The sequence below is a fragment of the Bos indicus genome, chromosome X (assembly GCF_029378745.1).
Source record: "Bos indicus isolate NIAB-ARS_2022 breed Sahiwal x Tharparkar chromosome X, NIAB-ARS_B.indTharparkar_mat_pri_1.0, whole genome shotgun sequence".
NCBI classification, from domain to species: domain Eukaryota; kingdom Metazoa; phylum Chordata; class Mammalia; order Artiodactyla; family Bovidae; genus Bos; species Bos indicus.
In genome coordinates this window covers 64542634-64563974 of record NC_091789.1, presented here as the reverse complement: position 1 = coordinate 64563974, position 21341 = coordinate 64542634, and the positions used below count along the sequence as shown (strand labels likewise).

Below are 21341 nucleotides of genomic sequence, written 5' to 3'. Positions count from 1 at the left end.
TATTGTGATCCACACAGTCAAAGGCTTTGGCATAGTTAATAAAGCAGAAGTAGATGTTTTCCTGGAACTCTCTTCCTTTTTCTATGATCTAGCAGATTTTGGCAATTTGATCTCTGGTTCCTCTGCCTTTTCTAAAACCAGCTTGAACATCTGGAAATTCATGGCTCATGTACTGCTGAAGCCTGACTTGGAGAATTTTCAGCATTACTTTACTAGCGTGTGAGATGAGTGCACTTGTGTGGTAGTCTGAGCATTCTTTGGCATTGCCTTTCTTTGGGATTGGAATGAAAACTGACCTTTTCCAGTCCTGTGGCCATTGCTGAGTTTTCCAAATTTGCTGGCATCTTGAGTGCAACACTTACACAGCATCATCTTTCAGGATTTGAAATAGCTCAACTGGAATTCCATCACCTCCACTAGCTTTGTTCATAGTGATGCTTTCTAAGGCCCACTTGACTTCACATTCCAGGATGTCTGGCTCTAGGTGAGTGATCACACCATCGAGATTATCTGTGTCGTGAAGATCTTTTTTGCACAGTTCTTCTGTGTATTCTTGCCACCTCTTCTTAATATCTTCTGCTTCTGTTAGGTCCCTACCATTTCTGTCCTTTATCAAGCCCATCTTCGCATGAAATGTTCCCTTGGTATCTCTGATTTTCTTGAAGAGATCTCTAGTCTTTCCCATTCTGTTGTTTTCCTCTATTTCTTTGCATTGATCTCTGAGGAAGGCTTTCTTATTTCTCCTTGCTATTCTTTGGAACTCTGCATTCAGATGCTTATATCTTTCCTTTTCTCCTTTGCTTGTCGCTTCTCTTCTTTTCACAGCTATTTGTGAGGCCTCCCCAGACAGCCATTTTGCTTTTTTGCATTTCTTTTCCATGGGGATGGTCTTGATCCCTGTCTCCTGTACAGTGTCACGAACCTCAGTCCATAGTTCATCAGGCATTCTATTTATCAGATCTAGTCCCTTTGAAATGGCCAAATACAAAAATCTGACAAAACCAGTTACTGGCAAAGATGAGAAACAACAGGAACTCTCATTTGTTGTTAGTGGGAATGCAAAATGGTACAGTCAGTTTGGAAGCAATGTCTAACATAGCTAAACATTGTCATACTCTATGATCTAGCAATTTTGCTCCTAGATAGTTCACCAAATGATTTGAAAGCTAATGCCCACACAGAAACATGGACATGAATTTTATAAAGCTTAACTCATTCCCTCTCTCTCTCTCTCACACACACACACACACAAATTGGAGGCAACCAAAATGTCCTTTACTAGCAGAATGTTTAAACTAACTACAGAACATCAATATAACAGAATATTATACAAGAATAAAAAGAAATGGGCTATCAAATCACAAAAATAAACGGATGATACCTTAATGAATGTTATAAAGTATAATAAGCTACTCTGGGAAAGGGTATACACTGTGAAAGTGAAAGTCACTCAGTCATGTCCGACTCTTTGTGACTCCATAGACTGTACAGTCAATGGAATTCTCCAGGCCAGAATACTGGAGTGGGTAGCCTTTCCCTTCTCCAGGGGATCTTCCCAAGCCAGGGATCGAACGCAGGTCTCTCAGTCTGGAAAACACTGCATGATACCAATTATACCACATTCTGGAAAAGGTAAAATTGTAGCACGAATAAAAAATATCAGAGGCATTTTTCCTTTTGCTGCAAAATACTTTTATTAGTTTGAATACACTTTGTCAACACTCAACTACTCCTCTTCTTCTTTGATGTGAAAATCCACTTCATCGGGGTCTCCGGTGTCCCATACCTCAAGTATTGTAACATTATTCCGTGCGTCAACAGGAACCTCGATATTGGGACATTGGCATTGATCACCGGTTGCCGCAGTGAGTTTCATATTCTTCACCCTGGACATAAGGTTCATCAGTGACGTCTCGGACTGGGTTAAGGCACCGCACATAGAGTCTTTGTAGGGGGAATCCCTTATCTTCTTTCTTCCTGGAGAGCCAGATGAACAGCCCTGACGGCCAGGAGTGCCCGCATTACTTTCGTCATCGCCTCCAGGAAACTTCAGGATCACCAAAAACATGAGGAAGATTAACAGCCAGTGCCACTTGCTCCCAAACCAGCCTGGGGCATACTCTGGTTGATTCTGCCGAACGCGGAAGTGCCTTCCACTGGGCACCATCCTCGGCAGTTCTTCGGCTTCATCTCTCAGAACATAAAACACATAGGCAAAGACAAACGAGATAAACGTAGGCCAAAAAAATAACCATATTACAGAGCACATCGTGAGCTGAGACCAAGTGGCTCCTGGTGCGCTGGTCTGCGCTGGCACCTGGAGACTGAGGACCAGGCAGGGCTGGGCCCTTGGTGACGTCACAGAGGGCCCCACCCCCACCAGAACCCATGTGGCCAGGGTATGACTTCAGGGCAGAGGGTAAGGCGGCCTGCAGGGGTCAACCGGGAGTAGGGCTTAAAGGGACATGGGGCCATTTCCAGTGGGCAATTGAAAAAGAGGCGAGTGACAGAGTGCCATCCCCATGCCAGTGTATTCTTTCTGAACCTGGTGTTCTACTGGGAGGGTGGGTCCATTTTCTATTTTTATTTTTCCATTTGTTGAATCCAGACACTGTGGTGAGCAGAGCAGAACCAGGGGCATGTGCCCCTGTGGAGCAGACAGCCAAGTGGGAAAGAAAGATATTAAACCAGAGGCCACAAACTAGGAGCCACTGATGTTTTGTGCGGCCTACCACTGTCCTAAAAATGATTGTGCTCAGTGCTAAGTCCTGTCTGACTCTTTGCCTCCCCATGGACTGTAGCCTGCCAGGTTCCTCTGGAGAAGGAAAGTCAGGGGCATCACCAGTGATGCAGTAGGGGTGGGCAATGAGGTAGGTACTCTCTAAGATCCTTCCCAGATCAGAGGTTCTATGATCCTGCATGGCAATTTCCCAGAGGGCAGGGATGCACCTCCTGGGCAACAAGCAGTGGAACTGGCACATCTCTGGGGAGTTGCTGAGTTGGCAAAACTACACTGTCTCTGATGCACGTGTGGATGAGCAAGTACTGGCTGCACTCCTCCTCCCCGTCTGTGCATGTCTAACCGCCACATGTGTTGGAAGGTGACCTTGCTCTGCAGGTGTGGCTTGAGAGCTGTGTTCCTTTTCACTGTCCTTCTCTAGGAAGACGACCCTTCTTTGTGCTGTGTGAGTTGAAGATCCGAATGCACGTCTATGGCTGCAGCACTCGGCACTGTGCCTTTCTGTCTGGGCCGGTGGTTTTCACACTTGAGTGTGTATCAGGGTCTCCTAGAGGGCTTGCAAAGTCCCATTTTGCTGGATCTCAGTCCCCAGTCAGTCCTGGGTGGGACTTGAAGACTGCCACTTCTGCAGGTCTCTGGGCAATACTGAGAACCACCATCCAGACAATGGCTTCACTCACAAAGACGTGGCTTCCCTCTGACTGCTGTGCACTGAACCTGAGGGGCCAGTGGGAGTGGAGTGGCAGCAAGAGCACCGAACTGGAGCCTGAAGACCAGGGTTCTACACTGCACCTGCCCTCTTGAGAGCTGTGTGACCTTAGGCAAGCCTCAGCACCTCTCTGTGCCTGTAGCTGCCCAACAGGCACAAGGATGCGATGAAGTTGGTGACTGCTACTCTGGGTGTTTCTGCAATTCAGAGTTGGTCTGTGACTCTTGTCCTGAGCCTAGTCTTCCCAATTGGGAAACCAGATACTCCCACAGCACCCCACCCCCAAGCATCCAAGTGCCCACTTCTCTCCACAATCACTCCCAGCTGGAGTGGTCCACTTGCTTGGGGGTCTTCTTCTACAGCCAGCCCTGTATGGAGCCCAAAGGGTGAAACTGTTGTCTTCCTCTTAGAGATCCACATCTACCACTTGGGGGTATGTGTGTCTTGCATGTGCTATTTCAAACGCCTTTTAGCACTGAGATAAGGATACAGAATCCTAGAGCTAGTCTCCTGCCAGTAAACTCTGATGCTAACGACTTATTGTGTTACCTTGGGCAAGTTAGTTAACATCTCTGAGCCTCACATACCCGACTTTAAAATTGAGAAGCAGTACCTACTTCATGGGATTGCTGTGAGGACTAAATGAGATCATGTATGCAAGCCTTTACTCCTGGCACATAGTAAGTGCTTAACATGGTAGCTGTTGTTTCTCAAAAAGAGGATAATGGCCTCCTCTATAACATTAGAGATGCAGGAATGCTGAAAACACTATGGTTGCAGATGTCCTACTTTATTAATTCCTCCCATGGTGCATAAGAACAATAATGGTAATACATATGTAGTGACACTAGGGCTTCCCAGGCGGTTCTAGTGGTAGCGAACCTGCCTGCCGATGCAGGACATGTAAGAGGCTGGAATTCGACCCCACAGGATTCAATCCGTGGGTTGAGAAGATCCTCTGGAGAAGGGAATGGCAACCCACTCCAGTATTCTTGCTTGGAAAATCTCATAGACAGAGGAGCCTGGCGGGCTAGCATCCATAGGACTGCAAAGAGTCAAACCCGACTGAAGTAACTTAGCATGCGTGCATAGCAATACCTTACGGAAATGGATATTTCACATTTTTGAGAACACTATCCACTAGATCCTCTCATTCCATCTTTATCACACTGTAAGAACAAGGCCACCACATTGGTGTGGATCTCAGGATGAGCTGAGATGTTCTGAAAACACTGCTGTCTACAAGCCTCCCATCAGTAGGCTGCTTTTCCCTATGTGGATTTCTGCTCCTGCATGGGAGAGAGAGCATCCTGGGCCATGGCTGCCAGCTGGGGAGGCTCCAGGGACCCCTCTGGTACTCAGCCCGTTTTTCTCAGGTACACATCAGGCCTAGAGGCTGCTTCCCATGTGGCAAGATTGCTCACGCTCTGTTTACTGCATGCCTTGCTGCTGCTGCTGCTAAGTCACTTCAGTCATGTCTGACTGTGTGACTCCATAGACAGCAGCCCACCAGGCTCCCCCGTCCCTGGGATTCTCCAGACAAGAACAGTGGAGTGGGTTGCCATTTCCTTCTCCAATGCATGAAAGTGAAAGTGAAGTCGCTCAATTGTGTCCGACTCTTCTCGACCCCATGGACTGCAGCCTACCAGGCTCCTCCGTCCATGGGATTTTCCAGTCAAGAGTACTGGAGTGGGGTGCCATCGCCTTCTCCGTTCTGCATGCACTACTAGGCCCCAAATATCCAAATGATGCTAATTGGATGACTCGGGGACTTCTGATACTACACATAAATGAAACCAGAATAATGCTCTGGACTTTTTCAGTTCCACTTATTAGGACAAGAAAAATCAGACCACCCTTCTATGCTGCCAATGACACTTACTAAGGCAAAATCATGAAGATGGCTCTGGCTGTGGTGTTACCACCACACTCAGCATTAATTAGAGTTCACTGATTTGTGAGGAATCAAGCACAGGAGATTCAGAAACTCATTATGGTGCTTAATAATGATTTGTTTCCTCACCAGAAATTGGATAAGGATTCTAGATTTCAGTGATTTCACTTCCCTGCTCTTTTCCTTCCCTTCATGCTTCTGTCATCACTGACTCAGCTGGAAACAGAGGTCAATGGCAGGTCCTCTGTGTGCATGCTAAGTCGCTTTAGTCGTGTCTGACTCTTTGCAACCCCCTGGACTGTAGCCCTCCAGGCTCCTCGGTCCATGGGATTCTCCAGGCAAGAACACTGGAGTGGGTTGCCATGCCCTCCTCCAGGGGATCTTCTCAACCCAGGGATCGAACCTGCATATCTTACACCCCCTGCACTAGAAGGTGGATTCTTTACCATGGAGTCACCTGGGAAGCCCTGTCTGATGTTATTTCATGGTTAAATTAAGGTTGGGTATTTGAAGCAAGAATACCACTGAAGTGAAGTTGTGCAGGGTGGGGTTTTTTGATTGTTCCTTGCCGTAGCCCCAGTTGACTAGATCAGGCCCTGACATATGGGAGGTGCTCAGTACTCGTGAAGACACAAAGGAATCAGACCCCAGGCACTTGCACTCCTTTCTGACCATGGGAAGATTATGTTCTTGGAACATCACATTCGTTGGGAACCTCTTATACCTTTGAGGAAGAAGGAAGTAAGCAAACTGGGTATGGAGAAGGTTCCCTACCACAAAGTTAAACAACAACAGGTGAAGGAACCCAAGTAGCATAGGGCCCAGTGAGAGGAATAATGCTATAACACTTAGAGAAAATGATAGAAAAAGTATTGCTACTTTAAAAAAATAATAATAACCTCCCACCTACTATAGACTGAAGGTTTGTATCCCCTCAAAATCGGTATGTTGAAATTTAATCCCCAATGTGGTGGTATTTGAATGTGGGTCTTTGAGAGGTGATCAGGCAATGAGGATGGAAACCTGATAAATGGGACAGTGCCCTTATAAGAAAAGGCCCACAGAGCTCCTTTGTCTCCCTCTGCCACGTGAGATTATAGCGAGAAGATGGTCATCCACAACCAAGGAGTGGCCTCACTAAATTTGCTGGTACCTTGAACTTTATACTACAAAAAATAAATTTCTGTTGTTTATAAGCCACTCAGTCTACAGTATTCCGTTGGAGCCACCAGAACAGATAAAACATTCACCCAAACAAAACATTTTACCTTTCATGTGAAAGTAAATGGCTCAGGCCACAGGTTCTGAAGCCAGATTGGTGGATTCTCAATTTGGCTCTGACACTTACTAGCTAGGTAATGATGAACAAACCTCTTAACCTCTCTGTGCCTCATTTTCCTCATCTGCAAAGTGGACATACGATTACTAGTAATACAGTAGTGTTTTTCTGGGGAATGATGGAGGTAATACAGGTGAGCAGCTTAATGTGTTCAGCTGCTTCAATCGTGTCCAATGTTTTGTGACCCCGTGAACTGTAGCCCTCCAGGCTCTGGTCTATGGTGTTTTTCAGGCAACAATACTGGAGTGGGTTGCCTTTTCCTACTCCAGGGGATCTTCCCAACCCAGGGATCAAATCCGTGTCTCTTGCGTCTCTTGCATTGACAGGCAAGTTGTTTACCACTAGCACCACCTGACCCACTCCAGTATTCTTGCCTGGAAAATCCCTGTGGACAAAGGAGCCTGGTGGGTTACAGTCCATGGGGTCGCAAAGAGTCAGACACGATGGAGAGACTAAGCACAACACAGCACAGCGCCACCTGCGAAGCCCTGTCTGATGTTATCTCATGGTTAAATTAAGGTTGGGTATTTGGAGCAAGAAGCTTAGAGCCATATCTGAAACATAGTAAGCACTCAACTTTCCAGAACACTATCCAATAAGTCATCTTATTAGATATTCAGAGCAATCCCTCAAGAGCAGATATTATGACTTTCATTGACCAATAAAGAAATTGAGCATTAGGGAGTTCCCTGGGGTCCAGTGGTTAGAATTCAGTGCTTTCATTGCTGTGACCCAGGGTTCAATCCCTGATCAGGGAACTACAATCCCACGAGCTGCATGGCATGGCCAAAAAATAAAAAACAACAGAAAAAAAAAGAAGAAGAAGAAGAAAGAAATTGAGGCTTAGAAAAGTGAAGATTCACCTTAGGCCTCCTAAGCTACTGAGCGAGAAAGCTGGAGTAAGATATAGGTCATATCTTTCCTAGTCCAGTGCTGTTTAGATTTATCTCTTAGCATCACACTCTTCTTGGTACTGGAGAGGATCTGGGATACTCTCAACCTTCTAGAATCTTCCAGCACAAGTGAGAAAGAGAGAACAAGCGTTCTAAGATAGCCCAGCAACTCTCCACGGAACAGTGGTCATACTGACAACCATAGGCAGCTTCCACCTTATACCGACAGGGCTTCTGGGATGGTTGTTTGAACCATGGGAGGTATTTTCCAAGGGAGGTAACACTGTGAGCAAGGGTAGGCACCCAAGCCAGCCTACCAAACATACTCATAGCAGATCACGGCTGCTGGTACAGAGCCTGGCTACTGATGCGGTTCCTGGAACACAGTTTTTTACAGGGGTGGGGAAAGGAGGCAGAGGCTGGGGAGGAAGGTACAGCATGGGTTCTGCCAGGCCTTGATGGCCCAGGAAGAAAGCCGGCTTTGGTTCTACATGTGATGGGAAACCACTGGAGGCTGTCAAGCCAAGGAATTATTTTATCTGATTTACTTTTGAAAGAGCACTTTGATGCTATAGTAGAGAACCATGCAGAACTGATTCTGTCGTGAGACAGACCTGGACTTGAATTTCAACTCTTTCCCTTCATAGATTGAACTTTTTCTGTGTAACAGAGACAATAATAGTATTAGGAGGATGGGATTGACATGTACACACTGTTGTATATAAATTAAACAACCAATAAGGACCTCCTGTATAGCACAGGGAACTATACTCAATAATCTGTAATAACCTATATGAGGAAACAATCTAAAAAAGAGTGACTATATATTATATATCTCTATAACTGATTAACTTTACCTTATACTTGAAACTAATACAACATTGTAAATCAATTTACAGTTCAATTTTTAAAAATAGCATTTACCTCACAGGTGTGCCGTAAGGAGTACAACAGATAATATATATAAAGTGCTTAGTCCAGTGGCTGGCCCATAGTAGGTGTTCAATGTGTGTCAGCTGCAATTATTATTATTAGTTGTTGTTGTTGTTTTATTATTATAGTAACAACTTTGAGAAAATACACAGGATGTGATTCAGATTAAGTGTTAGGTCAATGCGGGTTGGAATAAACTCTTTGGACTCCTAAGACCTGACACGATAGTGGACTCTTCAGGTGCCAGGTGGGGAGATGGAAAAGGTCTGTCTGGAGGTACTGCCAACTAACTACATCCTTTCTTCCCAGCCCAGGACATGCTCTTGCCTGTGGCTGTATCGCTGCACAGGACTATGTCTGGGCACTGAGTGAGATGACAGGGAAGGCATGGATAAAGAAGCACTCTTTCCTCACCATTCGTATTAGTTCCCAGAGTCCCAAAGGGTCCATTCATTCAAAAGTGCCTCCTGTGTGCTAGTCCGATACTGGGCCATGCCATCTTTCCAGCAACGGCTGAGTCACAAGAACCCTGGGGGAAGCCCCAGTGCGCTGACTATCACCTTACTCTGTGAGGATTATGCAATGTGGCAACTGGGAGGAGCCAGGGCCAAGGCTTCTGGTGCCTGCTTGGCCATCGGCTTCTCCTTGGACTCTGGTTTAGCTATTCCTTGGCATGAGCAACAGGAGGTTATGAATCACCCTCCAGCCAGGAGGGGCAGACTGGGATAGCACTGCGACCCATGTCTCAAATGTGCCCTGTGCCACAGATTGACCACGCCCAGAGAATGGTGATGAAGTGCAGGGGTTTCTCTTCTGGCACACTCCTGAGCTTTGCTGTCTCATCTGGCTGCACCCAGTTCTTACAGTCCCAAAGCCTGTCTGCTTCGTGGAGCAGAGGATTGCAGAGATACAGCATGCCCTCTCAGCAAAGGGAGTTGTGTCATGCCAACCCATGTCTAGGCTGTCTGGCTCTTAGGTAAGCTTGGTGTGCCAGGAGTGTGGCAGGAATGACTGGGACTCAAGCCAAGGTTCTATGCAATTCACCTGCCACTTTATCCTGCTATTACTTCTCATTCAATGCTTTAACATTTACTTCCATTGATTTTTTCTGTTTACTATTTGTTTGGCTGCATTGGGTCTTAATTGCATCATGTGGGATCTTAGTTCAGGCATGCAGGATCTAGTTCCCTGACCAGGGATCAAACCTGGATCCCTGCATTTGGGAGCAAAGAGTCTTAGTCACCAGATCACCAGAGAAGTCCCTAGTTCCATTAATTCTTTCAAACATTTGATCATTCACTTAATCAACAAGATTTTAAAATTTTCATTGTCATTGAAGTATGTAGTTGATTTACCATGTTGTGTTAGTTTCTGGTGTACAGCAAAGTGATTCAGTTATATATAGATATGTATGTTCTTTTTCATCTTCTTTTCCATTATGGCTTATTACAGGATATTGGATATAGTTCCCTGTGCTATACAGTAGGACCTTGTTGTTGACCCATCCTATATATTAGAGCTTACATCTGCTAATTCCAAACTCCTAATGTGTCCCTTCCTCATTCCCTCCCTTCAACAACCACAAGTTTCTCTCTATGTCTCAACAACAGTTATGGAATTCCAACTCTGTGCTAGGCACTGTGGAAGGTGGCACAGACACAGGAGACAAAATCCCTGCCCTCAAGGAACTTACATTCTGAGGTCTGAGACTAGATCATTCATATTATTTATTTCTCTTCAACTCTAACCCCACCTCCAGATACTACTACTGCCCCACTGCTGCCGTGCTCCTTATATTAAAACCTTGAAGCAGCTGTTTATACTTATTGTCTCCAAGTCCTCTCCTCCCCCTCCTTCTTGTTGTTTAGTTGCTCAGTCATGTCCAACTCTTTCCAGCATGATAGAATGCAGCATGCCAGGCTTCCCTGTCCTTCATTATCTCCTGGAGTTTGCTCAAACTCATGTCTATTAAGTTGATGATGCCATTCAATCACCTCATCCTCTGTCGCCCCCTGCTTCTCCTGCCCTCAATCTTTCCCAGCATCAGGCTCTTTTCCCTCTTCCATGGAGTCTTCCTCCCTGTACACATGTACCTCCCAGACTAAGTTAGAAGCCACCTGCTCTGAACTTCCAGAACTTGTTAAGAGTGGGGGCTTGAGAGTCAAACCTGTGTTTGAATATCACAGCTGTACCCTCCCAGTTCTGTGATCTTAAATAAGTCACCGATCTTTTCAGGGCCTGATTATCCTTATCTGTAGAATGGAAATAAAACTATATAAGATATTTCAAAACACCTAACTGAAAGTGAGTCAGTTCTTTATATCAGGTGGCCAAAGTATTGGAGCTTCAGCTTCAGCATCAGTCTATCCAATGAATATGCAGGGTTGATTTCCTTTAGGATTGACTGGTTTGATCTCCTGGCTATCCAATGGACTCTCAAAAGTATCCTCCAGCACCACAGTTCAAAAGTATCAATTCTTCGATGCTCAGTCTTCTTTATGGTCCAACTCTCACATCCATACATGACTACTGGCAAAACCATAGTTTGAGTATACGGAACTTTGTCGGCAAAGTGATATCTTTGCTTTTGAATATGCTGTCTAGGTTCATCATAGCTTTTCTTCCAAGATGATCTGATTTACTATTGTCTAATATCAATAACCTCAGATATGCAGATGACACCACCCTTATGGCAGAAAGTGAAGAGGAACTAAAAAGCCTCTTGATGAAGGTGAAAGAGGAGAGTGAAAAAGTTGGCTTAAAGCTCAACATTCAGAAAATGAAGACCATGGCATCTGGTCCCATTGCTTCATGGGAAATAGATGGGGAAACAGTGGAAACAGTGTCAGACTTTATTTTTGGGGGCTCCAAAATCACTGCAGATGGTGATTGCAGCCATGAAATTAAAAGACGCTTACTCCTTGGAAGGAAAGTTATGACCTACCTAGATAGCATATTGAAAAGCAGAGCCATTACTTTGCCAACAAAGGTCCGTGTAGTCAAGGCTATGGTTTTTCCAGTCATCATGTATGGATGTGAAATTTGGACTGTGAAGAAGGCTGAGCGCCGAAGAATTGATGCTTTTGAACTGTGGTGTTGGAGAAGACTCTTGAGAGTCCCTTGGACTGCAAGGAGATCCAACCAGTCCATTCTGAAGGAGATCAGCCCTGGGATTTCTTTGGAAGGCATGATGCTAAAGCTGAAACTCCAGTACTTTGGCCACCTCATGCGAAGAGTTGACTCATTGGAAAAGACTGTGATGCTGGGAGGGATTGGGGGCAGGAGGAGAAGGGGATGACAGAGGATGAGATGGCTAGATGGCATCACTGACTTGATGGACGTGAGTCTGAGTGGACTCCAGGAGTTGGTGATGGACAGGGAGGCCTGGCGTGCTGCGATTCATGGGGTTGCAAAAATCGGACATGACTGAGCACCTGAACTGAACTGAACTGAATATAGCTCTTGCTGCTATGTGGAGGGCATGAGTGAAAGAAGAGAAACAACTTCAGGGTGACCTAAACTAAGCTGGTGCCTGATGTCCCTTTCCATTTAGACAGAAACCTGAGAGCAAAATACAAATTCTGCTCAGATACACACAGACTCAAGGCCACTGTTTTCTGGAAACCTTCCCAAAGCTATGATTCCATAGATTGCTAGCTCTGTGACCAGTGGCTCAGTGGTTGGAATATGTATGCCATGTCCAGCCCTACGGACAAGGCCCCCTTGATCAGTAAGGCCCCCTTGATCAGTTAATGGGAAAGATGGTTACTAACAAGAACACAATACAGTGATAAAGAGATTTTAAGATGTGATAGCAGCATTCATTCATCGAAATTTTAAAGAGCCCCACTAATCCCCAGCACTGGGTCTTTTATGCTTTCTAGTTGGTAGGGTGCTAGGTGCTAGGGAGGAGAAGAAAGAGAGAATGGGAGAGAGAGAACTCAGCTCACAAGGGAGCTTATACATTAGAGGAGGAGATCAAGACATGAACACAAACAGAAATCACACAAAATATATTGAGGTTAAGTATCCAAAGGGAGATAGAAATACAATAAATAATTGTCATTTATTTAACACTCAATGTATGTGAAGCACTGTGTTAAGTTTTACATACATTCTCCTGTAAGAGTCATAAGTCTATGGAATAGGTAATATGATCACCCATGATGCTATAATAGCAGCTAACATTTATTAAGTGCTTTATATCAGCCAGGCATTGGGTTAGGTGTTTTGAAATATCTTATATAGTTTTATTTCCATTCTACAGATGAGGATAATCAGGCCCTGAAAGGATAGGTGACTTATATAAGATAACAGAACTGGGAAGGTACAGCTGTGATATTCAAACACAGGTTTGACTCTCAAGCCCACACTCTTAACATGTTCTGGAAGTTCAGAGCAGGTGGCTTCTAACTTAGTCTGGGAGGTACATGTGTATAGGGAGGAAGACTCCATGGAAGAGAGAAAGTGTGAAGATGAGAAGGAAAGAAACTATACAGGGCCTGGCAACTGGCCTCACTTGGCAGAGCTGGCGGTATGTGATGGGGAGAACCTGTCTATCACTCCAGACTTGGTCTTGGGGTACCTTGGTTCTTGGTTCTCCTAAGGCCCCAGAGAGTTCAAACATCTTTAACTACCCTTCAAAGAAGGATAAGGTTTAGATTTGCAAACTCAAAACATGATGAGCAAGGAGTTGGCAGACCCTTCTTTAGTTTATGTCTTCGGTAGAAGCAGCCTTTGACATTCATAACATTGAAAACAAGATCCCAGACGGACAGGGAATCCAGGGGAGGCAAAACCCAGCAACCAACACCACATCTCAAGCCAGCAAAGAAAGTTCATCATGCATCACTGCTTACACAACAGCAAAAATTTGCCAGTGATGTAAACCTCCATCAATATGGGATTGATGAGTTAAGTTAGGATGCATCTGCAGAAAAGAACACTGTGTTGTTCAAAAGGATGAAGTGAAACTATATATTCTGACAAAGAAAGACATTTCCAAAAGCTTATAAGGTAAAAAAGTAGGTCACACAACATTCTCTGTAGCATGATTCGATTTATATCACAGATCTGTGTTTATGAATACACAAAACCACGACCACAGTTATCCAGAAGTTGGTCATCACAAAGAATTACAGAAGGACTTTCTAATTCATATACTTTTGAATGCTGCTGACCTTTACATGCTTATATTACTTTTATCATTGGAAAAAGTACAATAGTTTCCATTTTACAAAACAAAAGAAACCTTCTTGGATCACCTTCCATCCATCCTGACTTTTGTAACTACAACATATCTTAGGTTCAGCAGTGCATCTGAAGTTATATCCTACCACTTTCCCACAAATGACTTAAGACAAGACAGCGATATATTAACCAGGTTATAACACAGGTGAAATAGACTGGCAATTGATCAAAAATTTTACACAAAACATAGGTAGCAAGCAGGAGAAAAGTCACCAGAGAAAGGCCACAGGGCTTTTCCACTTTTACTAGTAACTTAGATCAGTGATCCCCAACCTTTTTGGCACCAGGGACTGATTTCCCAGAAGACCATTCTTCCATGGACTAGGGAGTTGGGGGGCGGAATAGTTTCAGGATGAAGCACGCGCATAACATTTATTGTGCACTTTATTTCTAATGTAATGGTGCTGCTGATCTGACAGGAGGTACCAGTCTGTGGCCCGGAGGCTGGGGATCCCGGACTTAGATGACACAGAAAACGTACTTACCACGTCTGAAGATGACCCAAAACTGGCGGGGATATCAAATTTGTTGAAGAACAGAACTGAGATTCAAAATGAGCTCAGAATGGCTGGAGTACAGGGCTAAAATTAAAAGAAGTAATAAGGTGAAAATTATAAGATAAAGAAAAATATTCTCAAAAATTTAAAAGTCTATTTTGTGAGGCCAGAATAAGGGAAGCATGGCTTGGCAGCAGGTCACATAAAAACAGGCAATTCAAAAAAGATCTAGCAGTTCAAGTTGACCCATAGCATAATGTAACTAAATTATGTAGCTGCTAAAAATGGAGCACATTTTAGGTTGTATTAATTAAAGTATGGCTTCTAGACCCCAGAATATAATTGTCACACTTCAGTCTCTGCTGTTCTCTCCCAGAGTCTCCTGTTCCAATCTATGCCCCACATTGCAAGAGGATCATTAACAAAGGGAAACATCTCCAGAGGATGGTCACGAACTTGACAAAGGAGCTGGAAACCATCCCATAACAAGAGTGGCTCTTGAAGGGACCAGAGACACAGGGTCTAAAAAAGAGAAACATCCCATATAGGATACCCGCATGCTTTCCAATCTCGGAAGCATTCCCATATACGTACTTAACTGGGTTGCTCAGGTGACAGAACTAGGACTACTGCCACCTAGTGGTAGCAAGGAGGCAGATTTTTCAGTAAACCTGTCAAAAAAGGCTTTCTGACCTTGAGAGGGTCCTGCAGGACGTGGAGTAGCCTGGTAAGACTGTTATTTTAAGACAAGGATGGATGAACAGATACCCAGTGGCAGAATCACAGTAACCAGGGCCCTTTCAGCTTTAAAAGATTACATCTTTCTCCTATGAGATCGCCATGTCCTCCCTGGATCAATGAGCCTCTCTCTGTGGTCTACAGAGTGGTAAGGACAGCTGGACAGGAACTACTGAGGCTGTCCCCTCTTGCTTATTGTTATCCAAGACCTGGGTGGGCAAAACTCACTGCTTATCTTATATTTTTATTTGACTTATTTAGTTTTGTTTCCTATCCTCATCTAATGGGCTATAAGTATAAGCAGGGATCCTGTATGTCCTGTTTTTGGCTAACTCTCAACCTCTGGAATATCAGTAGCAGATGGTAGGTGCTCAGTAAATATTTAACGAAATGAGTGCTGCTGCTGCTGCTGCTGCTAAGTCGCTTCAGTCGTGTCCGACTCTGTGTGACCCCATAGACGGCAGCCCACCAGGCTCCCCCGTCCCTGGGATTCTCCAGGTAAGAACACTGGAGTGGGTTGCCATTTCCTCCTCCAATGCATGAAAGTGAAAAGTGAAAGTGAAGTCGCTCAGTCGTGTCCAACTCTAACGACCCCATGGACTGCAGCCTACCAGGCTCCTCCGTCCATGGGATTGTCCAGGCAAGAGTACTGGAGTGGGGTGCCATTGCCTTCTCTGAACGAAATGACTAGTGCATCCCAAATTGACATCATTTTCAGAAGTTTTAATTTTCTCAATAAAAGACATTTCAGATTTAAGAACCAGATCTCACAATAATAACAAGCAGTTGTATCTTAGTAGTAGGATTCCAGGTGATTTTGTTTGTTTCTCCATTTCCCCAATTTTTTTTATGCAATCATATTGCATTACCTAGCCATCGTCATTGTAATAGCTAACATCTACTGAGTGCTTTCCTTGTGCCAGGCATGGGGATAAGCACTTTACTTGGATTAATTCATTTAAGCTCACAATAGCCTTTTCAGTTGGCACTAGTATTACTCCCATTTTAAAGACAGGAAACTGAGAAACAGGGAGGTGATATGACTTGCCCAAGGTGATGCAACTAATATCAGGCAGAATTCAAAGGCCATGTTATTACCCCCTGACATCAATGTAAGATGAAAAATGATTACGATGAGAATGACAACTAACATTTCTTTAGTCCTAATCATGTATAATATGTGTTAGTCACTCAGTCATGTCTGAGTCTTTGTGACCCCATGGACTATAGCTCTCCAGGCTCCTCTGTCCATGGGATTCTCCAGGCAAGAATAATGGAGTGGCTTGCCATTCCCTTCTCCAGGGGATCTTCTTACCCCAGGGATTGAACCCGGGTCTCTCACACTGCAGGCAGATTCTTTACCATTTATTTGTATAAGGTTCTGTGCTGTTTCCAAAACATGACCTCCTTCAATGCTCAGAACAGTCCCTTAAAGTGGGAACTATTATTATGACCATTGTACAGTATCAGCCCCTTCTGTAACGTAATCAACCATGTCCACTGCCCCACCTGGACTCTATTTTGATTTCATGAGAATCATACTTTTCTTGATTGTCTCTTCTGCATTCCAGCCAAGTGAAGAAGTGATTATCTGCCAGTCACTACTTGAACCCTCCACTCTATGGAGATTAGGTCTCCAACATAGATAACTGTGCTGTTGTCCCTTTCTAGAATGTCCTTCTTTCCTCTTTCACCACAATCCTACTAATTTTTTTTTCCAAACACAGCTCAAATGCAACTCCCTCCAGGAATCCTTCAGTGATCAGCCCTTTCCACCACAATCTCTCTTATTATACAGCCTGTACATTTCATTCAGCCTGGTCATCTCTGGCTTGGTAGTGCTGGCTCTCCTTCAACTCACATATGTCCCTTTTTCTCAGTTAGACTAGAGCTCACAGAGGCAGCTAGGTCTTGAGTTTCTTGGCATGCCCTGAATAAATGGTCTCTTAGCTTCCCCTTAGTAGGTGCTCAGTAATTATTTTGCTGATTTCATAATGATAATCTCACCTCACAGCTGTAAAACATTGTCTTTTCCAATAGGTCTCATACATATTGTCTCACTTTTGCTTCAAAGGAGACAGACAAGATTTTACTTTTCTCATTTTCACAGTAAAGTAAGTTGAAGGCCAGGGAGGCTAAGTAAGCTGTCTCAGGTCACACATCTCAGAATTCAGCCCAGCCCTCTGGACTCGAAGCCCCAGATTCTTTATCCTAGAACACACTGATTCTACTGGAAGGTACCGCTGGCTGGGAGTAATGCTAATAACATTCCTATAAAGACCTTATCTTGATCCTATCACTGGAGCGAAAGCAATAAAGAGTGACAAGAGGCCATATCCACGGTTGAGATTGGGAAGGCAGGTAAATTCACACACTCTGTGCCGAGAAGTGCCTGGTGCTTATCAGATGGGTGGTGATGACTGTGTTATATCCCCTGTGAGGAGGACACTTGGGACTGAACAAAACGTTGTCCTCCACAAAGGCCAGCGTGGCTCAATCCTCAGCAGAAGTGGGGCAGTCCAGCAGGCACGGGGTGAATGAGAGAGAGCACTAAGAAGCAAGAAAGGTGGGTTCAAGATCCCGCTCTGATCCTATCTAGCTGTGTGACCACAGGGAAGGTGACCAGCCTCTCTGAGGCTGTACTTCCTTCCTCACTAGTCGATGTCCCATGACAAAGCCTCTCATAGACCCTGTGTTCCACGAACTGGTGATCCACAAACCAAATTTGGGCCAGGAACATATTTTCTTGGGCCCAAATACTGTTTAAAATTGTTTTGATCTGGTAAGCAACACTTAAAAATCAGAAGATTTTATAGAAATATTCAATTTCCAAGCTTTCTAGAAAAAAATAGGAAGACCTGGCAACATTAAAAAAGTGGAAGACTTTACATAAAATTTGATTTCCAGTCTTTCTAGAAAACAATATCTGGATATACGTGATTATTTTTGTACATTGTTTATTCTTTACAATATAACATGATAGGTTTTGATAAGTAGCACAGAGAAAATATAAAGCAGATAGGGAGTTCTGAAGTAGTAGGGCAGGGGAATCCAGCAAGGCCTGCAGTTAACAGAAGCTGCTCTGAGAAAGCCTCACTGCCAAAGGAAGCTATTCCCAGGACCACAATGGGCTGGAGTCCAGGTGTTTCGGCTCCCTTTAGATGGCGCATGTAGGGAAAGGTTTAGGAGTGCTAATGCCCTTTACATACCAGAATACAGAAAGGACACCCGAAACTCAGCAATTTAAACAAGATGAAGAGAAAGAGGAATACTCAGCAGATAAAAGAACAGGATAAATGCCCAGCAAACCAAACAAAAGAGGAAGAGATAGGGAATCTACCTGATAAAGAATTCCGAATAATGATAGTGAAATTGATCCAAAATCTTGAAACTAAAATGGAATCACAGATAAATAGCCTGGAGACAAGGATTGAGAAGATGCAAGAAAGGTTTAACAAGGACCTAGAAGAAATAAAAAAGAGTCAATATATAATGAATAATGCAATAAGTGAAATTAAAAACACTCTGGAGGCAACAAATAGTAGAATAACAGGCAGAAGACAGGATTAGTGAATTAGAAGATAGAATGGTAGAAATAAATGAATCAGAGAGGATAAAAGAAAAACGAATTAAAAGAAATGAGCACAATCTCAGAGACCTCCAGGACAATATTAAACGCTACAACATTCGAATCATAGGGGTTCCAGAAGAAGAAGACAAAAAGAAAGACCATGAGAAAATACTTGAGGAGATAATAGTGGAAAACTTCCCTAAAATGGGGAAGGAAATAATCACCCAAGTACAAGAAACCCAGAGAGTCCCAAACAGGATAAACCCAAGGCGAAACACCCCGAGACACATATTAATCAAATTAACAAAGATCAAACACAAAGAACAAATATTAAAAGCAGCAAGGGAAAAACAACAAATAACACACAAGGGAATTCCCATACGGAAAACAGCTGATCTTTCAATAGAAACTCTTCAAGCCAGGAGGGAATGGCAAGACATACTTAAAATGATGAAAGAAAATAACCTACAGCCCAGATTATTGTACCCAGCAAGGATCTCATTCAAGTATGAAGGAGAAATCAAAAGCTTTTCAGACAAGCAAAAGCTGAGAGAATTCTGCACCACCAAACCAGCTCTCCAACAAATACTAAAGGATATTCTCTAGACAGGAAACACAAAAACGGTGTATAAACTCGAACCCAAAACAATAAAGTAAATGGCAACGGGATCATACTTATCAGTAATTACCTTAAACGTAAATGGGTTGAATGCCCCAACCAAAAGACAAAGACTGGCTGAATGGATACAAAAACAAGACCCCTACATATGTTGTCTACAAGAGACCCACCTCAAAACAGGGGACACATACAGACTGAAAGTGAAGGGCTGGAAAAAGATTTTCCATGCAAATAGGGACCAAAAGAAAGCAGGAGTAGCAATACTTATATCAGATAAAATAGACTTTAAAACAAAGGCTGTGAAAAGAGACAAAGAAGGTCACTACATAATGATCAAAGGATCAATCCAAGAAGAAGATATAACAATAATAAATATATATGCACCCAACACGGGAGCACCACAGTACGTAAGACAAATGCTAACAAGTATGAAAGGAGAAATTAATAATAACACAATAATAGTGGGAGACTTTAATACCCCACTTACACCTATGGATAGATCAACTAAACAGAAAATTAACAAGGAAACACAAACCTTAAACGATACAATAGACCAGTTAGACCTAATTGATATCTATAGGACATTTCATCCCAAAACAATGAATTTCACCTTTTTCTCAAGCGCACATGGAACCTTCTCCAGGATAGATCACATCCTGGGCCATAAAGATAGCCTTGGTAAATTCAAAAAAATAGAAATCATTCCAAGCATTTTTTCTGACCACAATGCAGTAAGATTAGATCTCAATTACAGGAGAAAAACTATTAAAAATTCCAACATATGGAGGCTGAACAACACACTGCTGAATAACCAACAAATCACAGAAGAAATCAAAAAAGAAATCAAAATTTGCATAGAAACGAATGAAAATGAAAACACAACAACCCAAAACCTGTGGGACACGGTAAAAGCAGTCCTAAGGGGAAAGTTCATAGCAATACAGGCACACCTCAAGAAACAAGAAACAAGTCAAATAAATAACCTAACTCTACACCTAAAGCAACTAGAAAAGGAAGAAATGAAGAACCCCAGGGTTAGTAGAAGGAAAGACATCTTAAAAATTAGAGCAGAAATAAATGCAAAAGAAACAAAAGAGACCATAGCAAAAATCAACAAAACCAAAAGCTGGTTCTTTGAAAGGATAAATAAAATTGACAAACCATTAGCCAGACTCATCAAGAAACAAAGGGAGAAAAATCAAATCAACAAAATTAGAAACGAAAATGGAGAGATGACAACAGACAACACAGAAATACAAAGGATCATAAGAGACTACTATCAACAATTATATGCCAATAAAATGGACAACGTGGAAGAAATGGACAAATTCTTAGAAAAGTACAACTTTCCAAAATTGGACCAGGAAGAAATAGAAAATCTTAACAGACCCATCACAAGCATGGAAATTGAAACTGTAATCAAAAATCTTCCAGCAAACAAAAGCCCTGGTCCAGACGGCTTCACAGCTGAATTCTACCAAAAATTTAGAGAAGAGCTCACACCTATCCTGCTCAAACTCTTCCAGAAAATTGCAGAGGAAGGTAAACTTCCAAACTCTTTCTATGAGGCCACCATCACCCTAATACCAAAACCTGACAAAGATGCCACAAAAAAAGAAAACTACAGGCCAATATCACTGATGAACATAGATGCAAAAATCCTTAACAAAATTCTAGCAATCAGAATCCAGCAACACATTAAAAAGATCATACACCATGATCAAGTGGGCTTTATCCCAGGGATGCAAGGATTCTTCAATATCCGCAAATCAATCAATGTAATACACCACATTAACAAATTGAAAAATAAAAACCATATGATTATCTCAATAGATGCAGAGAAAGCCTTTGACAAAATTCAACATCCATTTATGATAAAAACTCTCCAGAAAGCAGGAATAGAAGGAACATACCTCAACATAATAAAAGCTATATATGACAAACCCACAGCAAACATTATCCTCAATGGTGAAAAATTGAAAGCATTTCCTCTAAAGTCAGGAACAAGACAAGGGTGCCCACTTTCACCATTACTATTCAACATAGTTTTGGAAGTTTTGGCCACAGCAATCAGAGCAGAAAAAGAAATAAAAGGAATCCAAATTGGAAAAGAAGAAGTAAAACTCTCACTATTTGCAGATGACATGATCCTCTACAT

At 43.1% G+C, this 21341-nt stretch overlaps 1 long non-coding RNA gene across 1 annotated transcript in view; it reads right to left on the bottom strand.

Annotated features, from left to right (window-relative positions):
* The window catches only part of LOC139180866 (uncharacterized), a 59315-nt gene extending 41512 nt beyond the window's left edge, over positions 1–17803 (bottom strand). The window contains exon 1 of the long non-coding RNA XR_011565085.1: positions 14244–17803. This is a non-coding gene — a long non-coding RNA (uncharacterized lncRNA). The remainder of the gene's footprint in view (positions 1–14243) is intronic.
* Positions 17804–21341: the final 3538 nt, after the last annotated feature.